General features: G+C 49.9%; 1 protein-coding gene across 1 annotated transcript in view; it reads right to left on the reverse strand.

The window, feature by feature from the left end:
- The window catches only part of LOC137364701 (nuclear valosin-containing protein-like), a 149170-nt gene that overhangs the window by 61197 nt on the left and 68174 nt on the right, over window positions 1-19799 (reverse strand). The gene's annotated exons all lie outside the window — the stretch shown is intronic.

Here is a 19799-nt window from a genome sequence, read left to right on the forward strand (position 1 = left end):
AACCACTTCCAGTAACAATCCCCATTCCCACACCCACTTCCAGTAAACAATCCCCATTCCACACACCCACTTCCAGTAAACAATCCCCATTCCACACACCCCCTTCCAGTAAACAATCCCCATTCCCACAACCACTTCCGGTAAACAATCCCCATTCCCCACACCCCCTTCCAGTAAACAATCCCCATTCCCCACACCCACTTCCAGTAAACGGTCCCCATTCCCCACACCCACTTCCAGTAAACAATCCCCATTCCCCACAACCACTTCCGGTAAACAATCCCCATTCCCCACACCCCCTTCCAGTAAACAATCCCCATTCCCCACACCCACTTCCAGTAAACGGTCCCCATTCCCCACACCCACTTCCAGTAAACAATCCCCATTCCACACACCCACTTCCAGTAAACAATCCCCATTCCCACACCCCCTTCCAGTAAACAATCCCCATTCCCCACAACCACTTCCGGTAAACAATCCCCATTCCACACACCCCCTTCCAGTAAACAATCCCCATTCCCCACAACCACTTCCAGTAACAATCCCCATTCCCCACAACCACTTCCAGTAACAATCCCCATTCCACACACCCACTTCCAGTAAACAATCCCCATCTCCACACACCACTTCCAGTAAACAATCCCCATTCCACACACCCCCTTCCAGTAAACAATCCCCATTCCACACACCCCCTTCCAGTAAACGGTCCCCATTCCCCACACCCACTTCCAGTAAACAATCCCCATTCCACACACCCACTTCCAGTAAACAATCCCCATTCCCCACACCCACTTCCAGTAACAATCCCCATTCCCCACAACCACTTCCGGTAAACAATCCCCATTCCACACACCCCCTTCCAGTAAACAATCCCCATTCCCCACACCCACTTCCAGTAACAATCCCCATTCCCCACACCCACTTCCAGTAAACAATCCCCATTCCACACACCCACTTCCAGTAAACAATCCCCATTCCCCACACCCACTTCCAGTAACAATCCCCATTCCCCACACCCACTTCCAGTAAACAATCCCCATTCCACACACCCACTTCAGTAAACAATCCCATTCCCCACACCCACTTCCAGTAACAATCCCCATTCCCCACAACCACTTCCGGTAAACAATCCCCATTCCACACACCCACTTCCAGTAAACAATCCCCATTCCCCACACCCACTTCCAGTAACAATCCCCATTCCCCACAACCACTTCCAGTAAACAATCCCCATTCCCCACACCCACTTCCAGTAACAATCCCCATTCCCCACACCCACTTCCAGTAAACAATCCCCATTCCCACACCCACTTCCAGTAACAATCCCCATTCCCCACACCCCCTTCCAGTAAACAATCCCCATTCCCCACAACCACTTCCAGTAAACAATCCCCATTCCCCACAACCACTTCCGGTAAACAATCCCCATTCCCCACACCCACTTCCAGTAAACGATCCCCATTCCCCACACCCACTTCCAGTAAACGATGCCCATTCCCCACACCCACTTCCAGTAAACAATCCCCATTCCCCACACCCACTTCCAGTAAACAATCCCCATTCCCCGCACCCCCTTCCAGTAAACAATCCCCATTCCCCACACCCACTTCCAGTAAACAATCCCCATTCCCCACACCCACTTCCAGTAAACAATCCCCATTCTCCACACCCACTTCCAGTAAACAATCCCCATTCCCCACACCCCCTTCCAGTAAACAATCCCCATTCCACACACCTCCTTCCAGTAAACGGTCCCCATTCCACACACCAACTTCCAGTAAATAATCCCCATTCCCCACAACCACTTCCAGTAAACAATCCCCATTCTCCACACCCACTTCCAGTAAACAATCCCCATTCCCCACACCCTCTTCCAGTAAACAATCCCCATTCCCCACACCCACTTCCAGTAAACAATCCCCATTCCACACACCCCCTTCCAGTAAACAATCCCCATTCCCCACAACCACTTCCAGTAACAATCCCCATTCCCCACACCCCCTTCCAGTAAACAATCCCCATTCCCCACACCCCCTTCCAGTAAACAATCCCCATTCTCCACACCCACTTCCAGTAAATAATCCCCATTCTCCACACCCACTTCCAGTAAACAATCCCCATTCCCCACACCCTCTTCCAGTAAACAATCCCCATTCCCCACACCCCCTTCCAGTAAACAATCGCCATTCCCCACACCCACTTCCAGTAAACAATCCCCATTCCCCACACCCTCTTCCAGTAAACAATCCCCATTCCCCACACCCACTTCCAGTAAACAATCCCCATTCCACACACCCACTTCCAGTAAACAATCCCCATTCCCCACACCCCCTTCCAGTAAACAATCCCCATTCCCCACACCCACTTCCAGTAAACAATCCCCATTCCACACACCCCCTTCCAGTAAACAATCCCCATTCCCCACAACCACTTCCAGTAACAATCCCCATTCCCCACACCCCCTTCCAGTAAACAATCCCCATTCCCCACACCCCCTTCCAGTAAACAATCCCCATTCTCCACACCCACTTCCAGTAAATAATCCCCATTCTCCACACCCACTTCCAGTAAACAATCCCCATTCCCCACACCCTCTTCCAGTAAACAATCCCCATTCCCCACACCCCCTTCCAGTAAACAATCGCCATTCCCCACACCCACTTCCAGTAAACAATCCCCATTCCCCACACCCTCTTCCAGTAAACAATCCCCATTCCCCACACCCCCTTCCAGTAAACAATCCCCATTCCCCACACCCCCTTCCAGTAAATAATCCCCATTCCCCACACCCCCTTCCAGTAAACAATCCCCATTCCCCACAACCACTTCCAGTAACAATCCCCATTCCCCACAACCACTTCCGGTAAACAATCCCCATTCCACACACCCCCTTCCAGTAAACAATCCCCATTCCCCACAACCACTTCCAGTAACAATCCCCATTCCCCACAACCACTTCCGGTAAACAATCCCCATTCCACACACCCACTTCCAGTAAACAATCCCCATTCCACACACCCCCTTCCAGTAAACAATCCCCATTCCCCACAACCACTTCCAGTAAACAATCCCCATTCCCCACAACCACTTCCGGTAAACAATCCCCATTCCACACACCCCCTTCCAGTAAACAATCCCCATTCCCCACAACCACTTCCAGTAACAATCCCCATTCCCCACAACCACTTCCAGTAACAATCCCCATTCCCCACAACCACTTCCAGTAACAATCCCCATTCCACACACCCCCTTCCAGTAAACAATCCCCATTCCCCACACCCACTTCCAGTAACAATCCCCATTCCCCACAACCACTTCCGGTAAACAATCCCCATTCCCCACAACCACTTCCGGTAAACAATCCCCATTCCACACACCCCCTTCCAGTAAACAATCCCCATTCCCCACAACCACTTCCAGTAAACAATCCCCATTCCCCACAACCACTTCCGGTAAACAATCCCCATTCCACACACCCCCTTCCAGTAAACAATCCCCATTCCCCACAACCACTTCCAGTAACAATCCCCATTCCCCACAACCACTTCCAGTAACAATCCCCATTCCCCACAACCACTTCCAGTAACAATCCCCATTCCACACACCCCCTTCCAGTAAACAATCCCCATTCCCCACACCCACTTCCAGTAACAATCCCCATTCCCCACAACCACTTCCGGTAAACAATCCCCATTCCACACACCCACTTCCAGTAAACAATCCCCATTCCCCACAACCACTTCCAGTAACAATCCCCATTCCCCACAACCACTTCCAGTAACAATCCCCATTCCACACACCCCCTTCCAGTAAACAATCCCCATTCCCCACACCCACTTCCAGTAACAATCCCCATTCCCCACAACCACTTCCGGTAAACAATCCCCATTCCACACACCCACTTCCGGTAAACAATCCCCATTCCACACACCCACTTCCAGTAAACAATCCCCATTCCCCACAACCACTTCCAGTAACAATCCCCATTCCCCACAACCACTTCCGGTAAACAATCCCCATTCCCCACACCCACTTCCAGTAAACAATCCCCATTCCACACACCCCCTTCCAGTAAACAATCCCCATTCCCCACAACCACTTCCAGTAAACAATCCCCATTCCCCACAACCACTTCCGGTAAACAATCCCCATTCCACACACCCACTTCCAGTAAACAATCCCCATTCCACACACCCACTTCCAGTAAACAATCCCCATTCCCCACAACCACTTCCGGTAAACAATCCCCATTCCACACACCCCCTTCCAGTAAACAATCCCCATTCCACACACCCACTTCCAGTAACAATCCCCATTCCCCACAACCACTTCCGGTAAACAATCCCCATTCCACACACCCACTTCCAGTAAACAATCCCCATTCCACACACCCCCTTCCAGTAAACAATCCCCATTCCACACACCCCCTTCCAGTAAACAATCCCCATTCCCCACAACCACTTCCAGTAAACAATCCCCATTCCACACACCCCCTTCCAGTAAACAATCCCCATTCCCCACAACCACTTCCAGTAACAATCCCCATTCCCCACAACCACTTCCGGTAAACAATCCCCATTCCACACAACCACTTCCAGTAAACAATCCCCATTCCACACACCCCCTTCCAGTAAACAATCCCCATTCCCCACACCCACTTCCAGTAAACAATCCCCATTCCACACACCCACTTCCAGTAAACAATCCCCATTCCACACACCCCCTTCCAGTAAACAATCCCCATTCCACACACCCCTTCCAGTAAACAATCCCATTCCCCACACCCACTTCCAGTAAACAATCCCCATTCCCCACAACCACTTCCAGTAAACAATCCCCATTCCACACACCCCCTTCCAGTAAACAATCCCCATTCCACACACCCACTTCCAGTAAACAATCCCCATTCCACACACCCCCTTCCAGTAAACAATCCCCATTCCACACACCCCCTTCCAGTAAACAATCCCCATTCCCCACAACCACTTCAGTAAACAATCCCCATTCCACACAACCACTTCCAGTAAACAATCCCCATTCCACACACCCACTTCCAGTAAACAATCCCCATTCCACACACCCACTTCCAGTAAACAATCCCCATTCCCCACAACCACTTCCAGTAAACAATCCCCATTCCACACACCCACTTCCAGTAAACAATCCCCATTCCCCACAACCACTTCCAGTAAACAATCCCCATTCCACACAACCACTTCCAGTAAACAATCCCCATTCCACACACCCACTTCCAGTAAACAATCCCCATTCCACACACCCACTTCCAGTAAACAATCCCCATTCCCCACAACCACTTCCAGTAAACAATCCCCATTCCACACACCCACTTCCAGTAAACAATCCCCATTCCCCACAACCACTTCCAGTAACAATCCCCATTCCCCACAACCACTTCCAGTAAACAATCCCCATTCCACACACCCCCTTCCAGTAAACAATCCCCATTCCACACACCCCTTCCAGTAAACAATCCCCATTCCCCACACCCACTTCCAGTAAACAATCCCCATTCCACACACCCCCTTCCAGTAAACAATCCCCATTCCACACACCCCCTTCCAGTAAACAATCCCCATTCCACACACCCCCTTCCAGTAAACAATCCCCATTCCACACACCCACTTCCAGTAAACAATCCCCATTCCCACAACCACTTCCAGTAAACAATCCCCATTCCACACAACCACTTCCAGTAAACAATCCCCATTCCACACACCCCTGCCAGTAAACAATCCCCATTCCACACACCCACTTCCAGTAAACAATCCCCATTCCACACACCCCTTCCAGTAAACAATCCCCATTCCACACACCCACTTCCAGTAAACAATCCCCATTCCACACACCCACTTCCAGTAAACAATCCCCATTCCACACACCCACTTCCAGTAAACAATCCCCATTCCACACACCCCCTTCCAGTAAACAATCCCCATTCCCCACACCCCCTTCCAGTAAACAATCCCCATTCCACACACCCCCTTCCAGTAAACAATCCCCATTCCCCACACCCACTTCCAGTAAACAATCCCCATTCCCCACACCCCCTTCCAGTAAACAATCCCCATTCCACACACCCACTTCCAGTAAACAATCCCCATTCCACACACCCACTTCCAGTAAACAATCCCCATTCCACACACCCCCTTCCAGTAAACAATCCCCATTCCCCACACCCCCTTCCAGTAAACAATCCCCATTCCACACACCCCCTTCCAGTAAACAATCCCCATTCCACACACCCACTTCCAGTAACAATCCCCATTCCACACACCAACTTCCAGTAAACAATCCCCATTCCACACACCCACTTCCAGTAAACAATCCCCATTCCACACACCCCCTTCCAGTAAACAATCCCCATTCCCCACAACCACTTCCAGTAACAATCCCCATTCCCCACAACCACTTCCGGTAAACAATCCCCATTCCACACACCCACTTCCAGTAAACAATCCCCATTCCACACACCCACTTCCAGTAAACAATCCCCATTCCACACACCCCCTTCCAGTAAACAATCCCCATTCCACACACCCCCTTCCAGTAAACAATCCCCATTCCACACACCCACTTCCAGTAAACAATCCCCATTCCACACACCCCCTTCCAGTAAACAATCCCCATTCCCCACAACCACTTCCAGTAAACACTCCCCATTCCACACACCCACTTCCAGTAAACAATCCCCATTCCCCACAACCACTTCCAGTAAACAATCCCCATTCCACACACCCACTTCCAGTAAACAATCCCCATTCCACACAACCACTTCCAGTAAACAATCCCCATTCCACACACCCCCTTCCAGTAAACAATCCCCATTCCACACACCCCCTTCCAGTAAACAATCCCCATTCCACACACCCACTTCCAGTAAACAATCCCCATTCCACACACCCACTTCCAGTAACAATCCCCATTCCACACACCCCCTTCCAGTAAACAATCCCCATTCCACACACCCCCTTCCAGTAAACAATCCCCATTCCACACACCCACTTCCAGTAAACAATCCCCATTCCCCACAACCACTTCCAGTAAACAATCCCCATTCCACACACCAACTTCCAGTAAACAATCCCCATTCCACACACCCCCTTCCAGTAAACAATCCCCATTCCACACACCCACTTCCAGTAAACAATCCCCATTCCACACACCCACTTCCAGTAAACAATCCCCATTCCACACACCCACTTCCAGTAAACAATCCCCATTCCCCACACCCCCTTCCAGTAAACAATCCCCATTCCACACACCCACTTCCAGTAAACAATCCCCATTCCACACACCCACTTCCAGTAAACAATCCCCATTCCACACACCCCCTTCCAGTAAACAATCCCCATTCCCCACACCCACTTCCAGTAAACAATCCCCATTCCACACACCCACTTCCAGTAAACAATCCCCATTCCACACACCCACTTCCAGTAAACAATCCCCATTCCACACACCCCCTTCCAGTAAACAATCCCCATTCCCCACACCCACTTCCAGTAAACAATCCCCATTCCACACACCCCCTTCCAGTAAACAATCCCCATTCCCCACAACCACTTCCAGTAAACAATCCCCATTCCACACACCCACTTCCAGTAAACAATCCCCATTCCACACACCCCCTTCCAGTAAACAATCCCCATTCCCCACAACCACTTCCAGTAACAATCCCCATTCCCCACAACCACTTCCGGTAAACAATCCCCATTCCCCGCACCCCCTTCCAGTAAACAATCCCCATTCCCCACAACCACTTCCAGTAACAATCCCCATTCCCCACAACCACTTCCAGTAACAATCCCCATTCCCCACAACCACTTCCGGTAAACAATCCCCATTCCACACACCCCCTTCCAGTAAACAATCCCCATTCCCCACAACCACTTCCGGTAAACAATCCCCATTCCCCACAACCACTTCCAGTAACAATCCCCATTCACCACAACCACTTCCGGTAAACAATCCCCATTCCACACACCCCCATCCAATAAACGATCCCCATTCCACACACCAACTTCCAGTAAATAATCCCCATTCCCCACACCCACTTCCAGTAAACAATCCCCATTCTCCACACCCACTTCCAGTAAACAATCCCCATTCTCCACACCCACTTCCAGTAAACAATCCCCATTCTCCACACCCACTTCCAGTAAACAATCCCCATTCCCCACACCCACTTCCAGTAATCGGTCCCCATTCCACACACCCCCTTCCAGTAAACAATCCCCATTCCCCACAACCACTTCCGGTAAACAATCCCCATTCCCCACAACCACTTCCAGTAACAATCCCCATTCTCCACACCCACTTCCAGTAAACAATCCCCATTCTCCACACCCACTTCCAGTAAACAATCCCCATTCTCCACACCCACTTCCAGTAAACAATCCCCATTCCCCACACCCACTTCCAGTAAACAATCCCCATTCTCCACACCCACTTCCAGTAAACAATCTCCATTCCCCACACCCACTTCCAGTAAACAATCCCCATTCCCCACACCCCCTTCCAGTAAATAATCCCCATTCCCCACACCCCCTTCCAGTAAACAATCCCCATTCCACACACCCCCTTCCAGTAAATAATCCCCATTCCCCACACCCACTTCCAGTAAACAATCCCCATTCCCCACAACCACTTCCGGTAAACAATCCCCATTCCCCACAACCACTTCCAGTAACAATCCCCATTCCCCACAACCACTTCCAGTAACAATCCCCATTCCCCACACCCCCTTCCAGTAAACAATCCCCATTCCACACACCCACTTCCAGTAAACAATCCCCATTCCACACACCCACTTCCAGTAAACAATCCCCATTCCACACACCCCCTTCCAGTAAACAATCCCCATTCCACACACCCCCTTCCAGTAAACAATCCCCATTCCCCACAACCACTTCCAGTAAACAATCCCCATTCCACACACCCCCTTCCAGTAAACAATCCCCATTCCCCACACCCACTTCCAGTAAACAATCCCCATTCCACACACCCCCTTCCAGTAAACAATCCCCATTCCCCACAACCACTTCCAGTAAACAATCCCCATTCCACACACCCACTTCCAGTAAACAATCCCCATTCCACACACCCCCTTCCAGTAAACAATCCCCATTCCCCACAACCACTTCCAGTAACAATCCCCATTCCCCACAACCACTTCCGGTAAACAATCCCCATTCCCCGCACCCCCTTCCAGTAAACAATCCCCATTCCCCACAACCACTTCCAGTAACAATCCCCATTCCCCACAACCACTTCCAGTAACAATCCCCATTCCCCACAACCACTTCCAGTAACAATCCCCATTCCCCACAACCACTTCCGGTAAACAATCCCCATTCCCCGCACCCCCTTCCAGTAAACAATCCCCATTCCCCACAACCACTTCCAGTAACAATCCCCATTCCCCACAACCACTTCCAGTAACAATCCCCATTCCCCACAACCACTTCCAGTAACAATCCCCATTCCCCACAACCACTTCCAGTAACAATCCCCATTCCCCACAACCACTTCCGGTAAACAATCCCCATTCCCCGCACCCCCTTCCAGTAAACAATCCCCATTCCCCACAACCACTTCCAGTAACAATCCCCATTCCCCACAACCACTTCCAGTAACAATCCCCATTCCCCACAACCACTTCCGGTAAACAATCCCCATTCCACACACCCCCTTCCAGTAAACAATCCCCATTCCCCACAACCACTTCCGGTAAACAATCCCCATTCCCCACAACCACTTCCAGTAACAATCCCCATTCACCACAACCACTTCCGGTAAACAATCCCCATTCCACACACCCCCATCCAATAAACGATCCCCATTCCACACACCAACTTCCAGTAAATAATCCCCATTCCCCACACCCACTTCCAGTAAACAATCCCCATTCTCCACACCCACTTCCAGTAAACAATCCCCATTCTCCACACCCACTTCCAGTAAACAATCCCCATTCTCCACACCCACTTCCAGTAAACAATCCCCATTCCCCACACCCACTTCCAGTAAACAATCCCCATTCCACACACCCCCTTCCAGTAAACAATCCCCATTCCCCACAACCACTTCCGGTAAACAATCCCCATTCCCCACAACCACTTCCAGTAAACAATCCCCATTCTCCACACCCACTTCCAGTAAACAATCCCCATTCCCCACACCCACTTCCAGTAAACAATCCCCATTCCACACACCCCCTTCCAGTAAACAATCCCCATTCCCCACAACCACTTCCGGTAAACAATCCCCATTCCCCACAACCACTTCCAGTAACAATCCCCATTCCCCACAACCACTTCCAGTAAACAATCCCCATTCCACACACCCCCATCCAATAAACGATCCCCATTCCACACACCAACTTCCAGTAAATAATCCCCATTCCCCACACCCACTTCCAGTAAACAATCCCCATTCTCCACACCCACTTCCAGTAAACAATCCCCATTCTCCACACCCACTTCCAGTAAACAATCCCCATTCCCCACACCCACTTCCAGTAAACAATCCCCATTCCACACACCAACTTCCAGTAAATAATCCCCATTCCCCACAACCACTTCCAGTAAACAATCCCCATTCCCCACACCCACTTCCAGTAAACAATCCCCATTCTCCACACCCACTTCCAGTAAACAATCCCCATTCCACACACCAACTTCCAGTAAATAATCCCCATTCCCCACACCCACTTCCAGTAAACAATCCCCATTCCACACACCCACTTCCAGTAAACAATCCCCATTCCCCACACCCACTTCCAGTAAACAATCCCCATTCCACACACCCACTTCCAGTAAACAATCCCCATTCTCCACACCCACTTCCAGTAAACAATCCCCATTCCACACACCAACTTCCAGTAAATAATCCCCATTCTCCACACCCACTTCCGGTAAACAATCGCCATTCCACACACCCCCATCCAATAAACGATCCCCATTCCACACACCAACTTCCAGTAAACAATCCCCATTCCCCACACCCACTTCCAGTAAACAATCCCCATTCCACACACCCACTTCCAGTAAACAATCCCCATTCCCCACACCCACTTCCAGTAAACAATCCCCATTCCACACACCCACTTCCAGTAAACAATCCCCATTCTCCACACCCACTTCCAGTAAACAATCCCCATTCCACACACCCACTTCCAGTAAACAATCCCCATTCCCCACACCCACTTCCAGTAAACAATCCCCATTCCACACACCAACTTCCAGTAAATAATCCCCATTCCCCACACCCCCTTCCAGTAAACAATCCCCATTCCCCACACCCACTTCCAGTAAACAATCCCCATTCTCCACACCCACTTCCAGTAAACAATCCCCATTCTCCACACCCACTTCCAGTAAACAATCCCCATTCTCCACACCCACTTCCAGTAAACAATCCCCATTCTCCACACCCACTTCCAGTAAACAATCCCCATTCTCCACACCCACTTCCAGTAAACAATCCCCATTCCCCACACCCACTTCCAGTAAACAATCCCCATTCCACACACCAACTTCCAGTAAATAATCCCCATTCCCCACACGCACTTCCAGTAAACAATCCCCATTCCACACACCAACTTCCAGTAAATAATCCCCATTCCCCACACGCACTTCCAGTAAACAATCCCCATTCCACACACCAACTTCCAGTAAATAATCCCCATTCCCCACACGCACTTCCAGTAAACAATCCCCATTCCACACACCAACTTCCAGTAAATAATCCCCATTCCCCACACGCACTTCCAGTAAATAATCCCCATTCCCCACACGCACTTCCAGTAAACAATCCCCATTCCACACACCAACTTCCAGTAAATAATCCCCATTCCCCACACGCACTTCCAGTAAACAATCCCCATTCCCCACACCCACTTCCAGTAAACAATCCCCATTCCACACACCCACTTCCAGTAAACAATCCCCATTCCCCACACCCACTTCCAGTAAATAATCCCCATTCCACACACCCACTTCCAGTAAATAATCCCCATTCCCCACACCCACTTCCAGTAAACAATCCCCATTCCCCACACCCCCTTCCAGTAAACAATCCCCATTCCCCACACCCCCTTCCAGTAAACAATCCCCATTCCCCACACCCACTTCCAGTAAACAATCCCCATTCTCCACACCCACTTCCAGTAAACAATCCCCATTCTCCACACCCACTTCCAGTAAACAATCCCCATTCCCCACACCCACTTCCAGTAAACAATCCCCATTCCCCACACCCCCTTCCAGTAAACAATCCCCATTCCCCACACCCCCTTCCAGTAAACAATCCCCATTCCCCACACCCACTTCCAGTAAACAATCCCCATTCCCCACACCCACTTCCAGTAAACAATCCCCATTCCCCACACCCACTTCCAGTAAACAATCCCCATTCCACACACCAACTTCCAGTAAATAATCCCCATTCCCCACACCCACTTCCAGTAAACAATCCCCATTCCCCACACGCACTTCCAGTAAACAATCCCCATTCCCCACACCCACTTCCAGTAAACAATCCCCATTCCACACACCAACTTCCAGTAAATAATCCCCATTCCCCACACCCACTTCCAGTAAACAATCCCCATTCCCCACACCCACTTCCAGTAAACAATCCCCATTCCACACACCAACTTCCAGTAAACAATCCCCATTCCCCACACCCCCTTCCAGTAAACAATCCCCATTCCCCACACCCCCTTCCAGTAAACAATCCCCATTCCCCACACCCACTTCCAGTAAACAATCCCCATTCTCCACACCCACTTCCAGTAAACAATCCCCATTCTCCACACCCACTTCCAGTAAACAATCCCCATTCTCCACACCCACTTCCAGTAAACAATCCCCATTCCCCACACCCACTTCCAGTAAACAATCCCCATTCCCCACACCCACTTCCAGTAAACAATCCCCATTCCACACACCAACTTCCAGTAAATAATCCCCATTCCCCACACCCACTTCCAGTAAACAATCCCCATTCCCCACACGCACTTCCAGTAAACAATCCCCATTCCACACACCCACTTCCAGTAAACAATCCCCATTCCCCACACGCACTTCCAGTAAACAATCCCCATTCCACACACCCCCTTCCAGTAAATAATCCCCATTCCCCACACCCACTTCCAGTAAACAATCCCCATTCCCCACACGCACTTCCAGTAAACAATCCCCATTCCACACACCCACTTCCAGTAAACAATCCCCATTCTCCACACCCCCTTCCAGTAAATAATCCCCATTCCCCACACCCACTTCCAGTAAACAATCTCCATTCCCCACACGCACTTCCAGTAAACAATCCCCATTCCCCACACGCACTTCCAGTAAACAATCCCCATTCCACACACCAACTTCCAGTAAACAATCCCCATTCCCCACACGCACTTCCAGTAAACAATCCCCATTCCACACACCAACTTCCAGTAAACAATCCCCATTCCCCACACGCACTTCCAGTAAATAATCCCCATTCCCCACACCCACTTCCAGTAAACAATCTCCATTCCCCACACGCACTTCCAGTAAACAATCCCCATTCCCCACACGCACTTCCAGTAAACAATCCCCATTCCCCACACGCACTTCCAGTAAACAATCCCCATTCCCCACACGCACTTCCAGTAAATAATCCCCATTCCCCACACCCACTTCCAGTAAACAATCCCCATTCCCCACACGCACTTCCAGTAAACAATCCCCATTCCACACACCCACTTCCAGTAAACAATCCCCATTCCACACACCAACTTCCAGTAAATAATCCCCATTCCCCACACCCACTTCCAGTAAACAATCCCCATTCCACACACCCACTTCCAGTAAACAATCCCCATTCCACACACCCACTTCCAGTAAACAATCCCCATTCTCCACACCCACTTCCAGTAAACAATCCCCATTCCCCACACCCACTTCCAGTAAACAATCCCCATTCCACACACCCCCTTCCAGTAAACAATCCCCATTCCACACACCCACTTCCAGTAAACAATCCCCATTCCACACACCCACTTCCAGTAAACAATCCCCATTCCCCACACCCACTTCCAGTAAACAATCCCCATTCCACACACCCCCTTCCAGTAAACAATCCCCATTCCACACACCAACTTCCAGTAAACAATCCCCATTCCCCACACCCACTTCCAGTAAACAATCCCCATTCCACACACCCCCTTCCAGTAAACAATCCCCATTCCACACACCCCCTTCCAGTAAACAATCCCCATTCCACACACCAACTTCCAGTAAACAATCCCCATTCCACACACCAACTTCCAGTAAACAATCCCCATTCCACACACCAACTTCCAGTAAACAATCCCCATTCCACACACCCCCTTCCAGTAAATAATCCCCATTCCACACACCAACTTCCAGTAAATAATCCCCATTCCCCACACCCACTTCCAGTAAACAATCCCCATTCCCCACACCCACTTCCAGTAAACAATCCCCATTCCACACACCCACTTCCAGTAAACAATCCCCATTCCACACACCAACTTCCAGTAAACAATCCCCATTCCACACACCAACTTCCAGTAAACAATCCCCATTCCACACACCAACTTCCAGTAAACAATCCCCATTCCACACACCAACTTCCAGTAAACAATCCCCATTCCACACACCAACTTCCAGTAAACAATCCCCATTCCCCACACCCACTTCCAGTAAACAATCCCCATTCCACACACCCACTTCCAGTAAACAATCCCCATTCCACACACCAACTTCCAGTAAACAATCCCCATTCCACACACCAACTTCCAGTAAACAATCCCCATTCCACACACCAACTTCCAGTAAACAATCCCCATTCCACACACCAACTTCCAGTAAACAATCCCCATTCCACACACCCACTTCCAGTAAACAATCCCCATTCCACACACCAACTTCCAGTAAACAATCCCCATTCCACACACCAACTTCCAGTAAACAATCCCCATTCCACACACCAACTTCCAGTAAACAATCCCCATTCCACACACCCACTTCCAGTAAACAATCCCCATTCCCCACACCCACTTCCAGTAAATAATCCCCATTCCCCACACCCACTTCCAGTAAACAATCCCCATTCCCCACACCCACTTCCAGTAAACAATCCCCATTCCACACACCAACTTCCAGTAAATAATCCCCATTCCCCACACCCACTTCCAGTAAATAATCCCCATTCCACACACCAACTTCCAGTAAATAATCCCCATTCCCCACACCCACTTCCAGTAAACAATCCCCATTCTCCACACCCACTTCCAGTAAACAATCCCCATTCTCCACACCCACTTCCAGTAAACAATCCCCATTCTCCACACCCACTTCCAGTAAACAATCCCCATTCCACACACCAACTTCCAGTAAACAATCCCCATTCTCCACACCCACTTCCAGTAAACAATCCCCATTCCCCACACCCCCTTCCAGTAAACAATCCCCATTCCCCACACCCACTTCCAGTAAACAATCCCCATTCCACACACCCCCTTCCAGTAAACAATCCCCATTCCCCACACCCACTTCCAGTAAACAATCCCCATTCTCCACACCCACTTCCAGTAAACAATCCCCATTCCACACACCCCCTTCCAGTAAACAATCCCCATTCCCCACACCCACTTCCAGTAAACAATCCCCATTCCACACACCAACTTCCAGTAAACAATCCCCATTCTCCACACCCCCTTCCAGTAAACAATCCCCATTCTCCACACCCACTTCCAGTAAACAATCCCCATTCCACACACCCCCTTCCAGTAAACAATCCCCATTCCCCACACGCACTTCCAGTAAACAATCCCCATTCCACACACCCCCTTCCAGTAAACAATCCCCATTCCACACACCTCCTTCCAGTAAACAATCCCCATTCTCCACACCCACTTCCAGTAAACAATCCCCATTCTCCACACCCACTTCCAGTAAACAATCCCCATTCTCCACACCCACTTCCAGTAAACAATCCCCATTCTCCACACCCACTTCCAGTAAACAATCCCCATTCTCCACACCCACTTCCAGTAAACAATCCCCATTCTCCACACCCACTTCCAGTAAACAATCCCCATTCCACACACCAACTTCCAGTAAACAATCCCCATTCTCCACACCCCCTTCCAGTAAACAATCCCCATTCTCCACACCCACTTCCAGTAAACAATCCCCATTCCACACACCCCCTTCCAGTAAACAATCCCCATTCCCCACACGCACTTCCAGTAAACAATCCCCATTCCACACACCCCCTTCCAGTAAACAATCCCCATTCCACACACCTCCTTCCAGTAAACAATCCCCATTCTCCACACCCACTTCCAGTAAACAATCCCCATTCTCCACACCCCCTTCCAGTAAACAATCCCCATTCTCCACACCCACTTCCAGTAAACAATCCCCATTCTCCACACGCACTTCCAGTAAACAATCCCCATTCCACACACCCCCTTCCAGTAAACAATCCCCATTCCACACACCTCCTTCCAGTAAACAATCCCCATTCTCCACACCCACTTCCAGTAAACAATCCCCATTCCACACACCAACTTCCAGTAAACAATCCCCATTCTCCACACCCACTTCCAGTAAACAATCCCCATTCCACACACCCACTTCCAGTAAACAATCCCCATTCTCCACACCCCCTTCCAGTAAACAATCCCCATTCTCCACACCCACTTCCAGTAAACAATCCCCATTCCACACACCCACTTCCAGTAAACAATCCCCATTCTCCACACCCCCTTCCAGTAAACAATCCCCATTCCACACACCCCCTTCCAGTAAACAATCCCCATTCTCCACACGCACTTCCAGTAAACAATCCCCATTCCACACACCCCCTTCCAGTAAACAATCCCCATTCCACACACCTCCTTCCAGTAAACAATCCCCATTCCCCACACCCCCTTCCAGTAAACAATCCCCATTCCACACACCAACTTCCAGTAAACAATCCCCATTCTCCACACCCACTTCCAGTAAACAATCCCCATTCCACACACCCCCTTCCAGTAAATAATCCCCATTCCCCACAACCACTTCCAGTAAACAATCCCCATTCTCCACACCTCCTTCCAGTAAACAATCCCCATTCTCCACACCCACTTCCAGTAAACAATCCCCATTCTCCACACCTCCTTCCAGTAAACAATCCCCATTCTCCACACCCACTTCCAGTAAACAATCCCCATTCCACACACCCACTTCCAGTAAACAATCCCCATTCCCCACACCCACTTCCAGTAAACAATCCCCATTCCACACACCCACTTCCAGTAAACAATCCCCATTCTCCACACCCCCTTCCAGTAAATAATCCCCATTCCCCACAACCACTTCCAGTAAACAATCCCCATTCTCCACACCTCCTTCCAGTAAACAATCCCCATTCTCCACACCCACTTCCAGTAAACAATCCCCATTCTCCACACCCCCTTCCAGTAAACAATCCCCATTCCCCACACCCCCTTCCAGTAAACAATCCCCATTCCCCACACCCACTTCCAGTAAATAATCCCCATTCCCCACACCCACTTCCAGTAAACAATCCCCATTCCACACACCAACTTCCAGTAAATAATCCCCATTCCCCACACCCACTTCCAGTAAATAATCCCCATTCCCCACACCCACTTCCAGTAAACAATCCCCATTCCCCACAACCACTTCCAGTAAACAATCCCCATTCCACACACCAACTTCCAGTAAACAATCCCCATTCCCCACACCCACTTCCAGTAAACAATCCCCATTCCCCACAACCACTTCCAGTAAACAATCCCCATTCCACACACCCACTTCCAGTAAACAATCCCCATTCCACACACCTCCTTCCAGTAAACAATCCCCATTCTCCACACCCACTTCCAGTAAACAATCCCCATTCTCCACACCCACTTCCAGTAAACAATCCCCATTCCACACACCCACTTCCAGTAAACAATCCCCATTCTCCACACCCACTTCCAGTAAACAATCCCCATTCCCCACACCCACTTCCAGTAAACAATCCCCATTCCACACACCAACTTCCAGTAAATAATCCCCATTCCCCACACCCACTTCCAGTAAATAATCCCCATTCCCCACACCCACTTCCAGTAAACAATCCCCATTCCACACACCCACTTCCAGTAAATAATCCCCATTCCCCACACCCACTTCCAGTAAACAATCCCCATTCCCCACAACCACTTCCAGTAAACAATCCCCATTCCACACACCCACTTCCAGTAAATAATCCCCATTCCCCACACCCACTTCCAGTAAACAATCCCCATTCCCCACAACCACTTCCAGTAAACAATCCCCATTCCACACACCAACTTCCAGTAAACAATCCCCATTCCCCACAACCACTTCCAGTAAACAATCCCCATTCCACACACCCACTTCCAGTAAACAATCCCCATTCCACACACCCACTTCCAGTAAACAATCCCCATTCCACACACCCACTTCCAGTAAACAATCCCCATTCTCCACACCCACTTCCAGTAAACAATCCCCATTCCCCACACCCACTTCCAGTAAACAATCCCCATTCCCCACACCCACTTCCAGTAAACAATCCCCATTCCCCACACCCACTTCCAGTAAACAATCCCCATTCTCCACACCCACTTCCAGTAAACAATCCCCATTCCACACACCCACTTCCAGTAAACAATCCCCATTCCACACACCCACTTCCAGTAAACAATCCCCATTCTCCACACCCACTTCCAGTAAACAATCCCCATTCCCCACACCCACTTCCAGTAAACAATCCCCATTCCCCACACCCACTTCCAGTAAACAATCCCCATTCCCCACACCCACTTCCAGTAAACAATCCCCATTCTCCACACCCACTTCCAGTAAACAATCCCCATTCTCCACACCCACTTCCAGTAAACAATCCCCATTCTCCACACCCACTTCCAGTAAACAATCCCCATTCCACACACCAACTTCCAGTAAATAATCCCCATTCTCCACACCCACTTCCAGTAAACAATCCCCATTCCCCACACCCACTTCCAGTAAACAATCCCCATTCCCCACACCCACTTCCAGTAAACAATCCCCATTCCACACACCCACTTCCAGTAAACAATCCCCATTCCACACACCAACTTCCAGTAAATAATCCCCATTCTCCACACCCACTTCCAGTAAACAATCCCCATTCCACACACCCCCTTCCAGTAAACAATCCCCATTCTCCACACCCACTTCCAGTAAACAATCCCCATTCTCCACACCCACTTCCAGTAAACAATCCCCATTCCACACACCCACTTCCAGTAAACAATCCCCATTCTCCACACCCACTTCCAGTAAACAATCCCCATTCTCCACACCCACTTCCAGTAAACAATCCCCATTCTCCACACCCACTTCCAGTAAACAATCCCCATTCCACACACCCCCTTCCAGTAAACAATCCCCATTCCCCACAACCACTTCCAGTAACAATCCCCATTCCCCACAACCACTTCCGGTAAACAATCCCCATTCCCCGCACCCCCTTCCAGTAAACAATCCCCATTCCCCACACCCACTTCCAGTAAACAATCCCCATTCTCCACACCCACTTCCAGTAAACAATCCCCATTCCACACACCCCCTTCCAGTAAACAATCCCCATTCCCCACAACCACTTCCAGTAACAATCCCCATTCCCCACAACCACTTCCGGTAAACAATCCCCATTCCACACACCAACTTCCGGTAAACAATCCCCATTCCACA

The sequence above is a fragment of the Heterodontus francisci genome, unplaced genomic scaffold (genome assembly GCF_036365525.1).
Source record: "Heterodontus francisci isolate sHetFra1 unplaced genomic scaffold, sHetFra1.hap1 HAP1_SCAFFOLD_1106, whole genome shotgun sequence".
NCBI classification, from domain to species: domain Eukaryota; kingdom Metazoa; phylum Chordata; class Chondrichthyes; order Heterodontiformes; family Heterodontidae; genus Heterodontus; species Heterodontus francisci.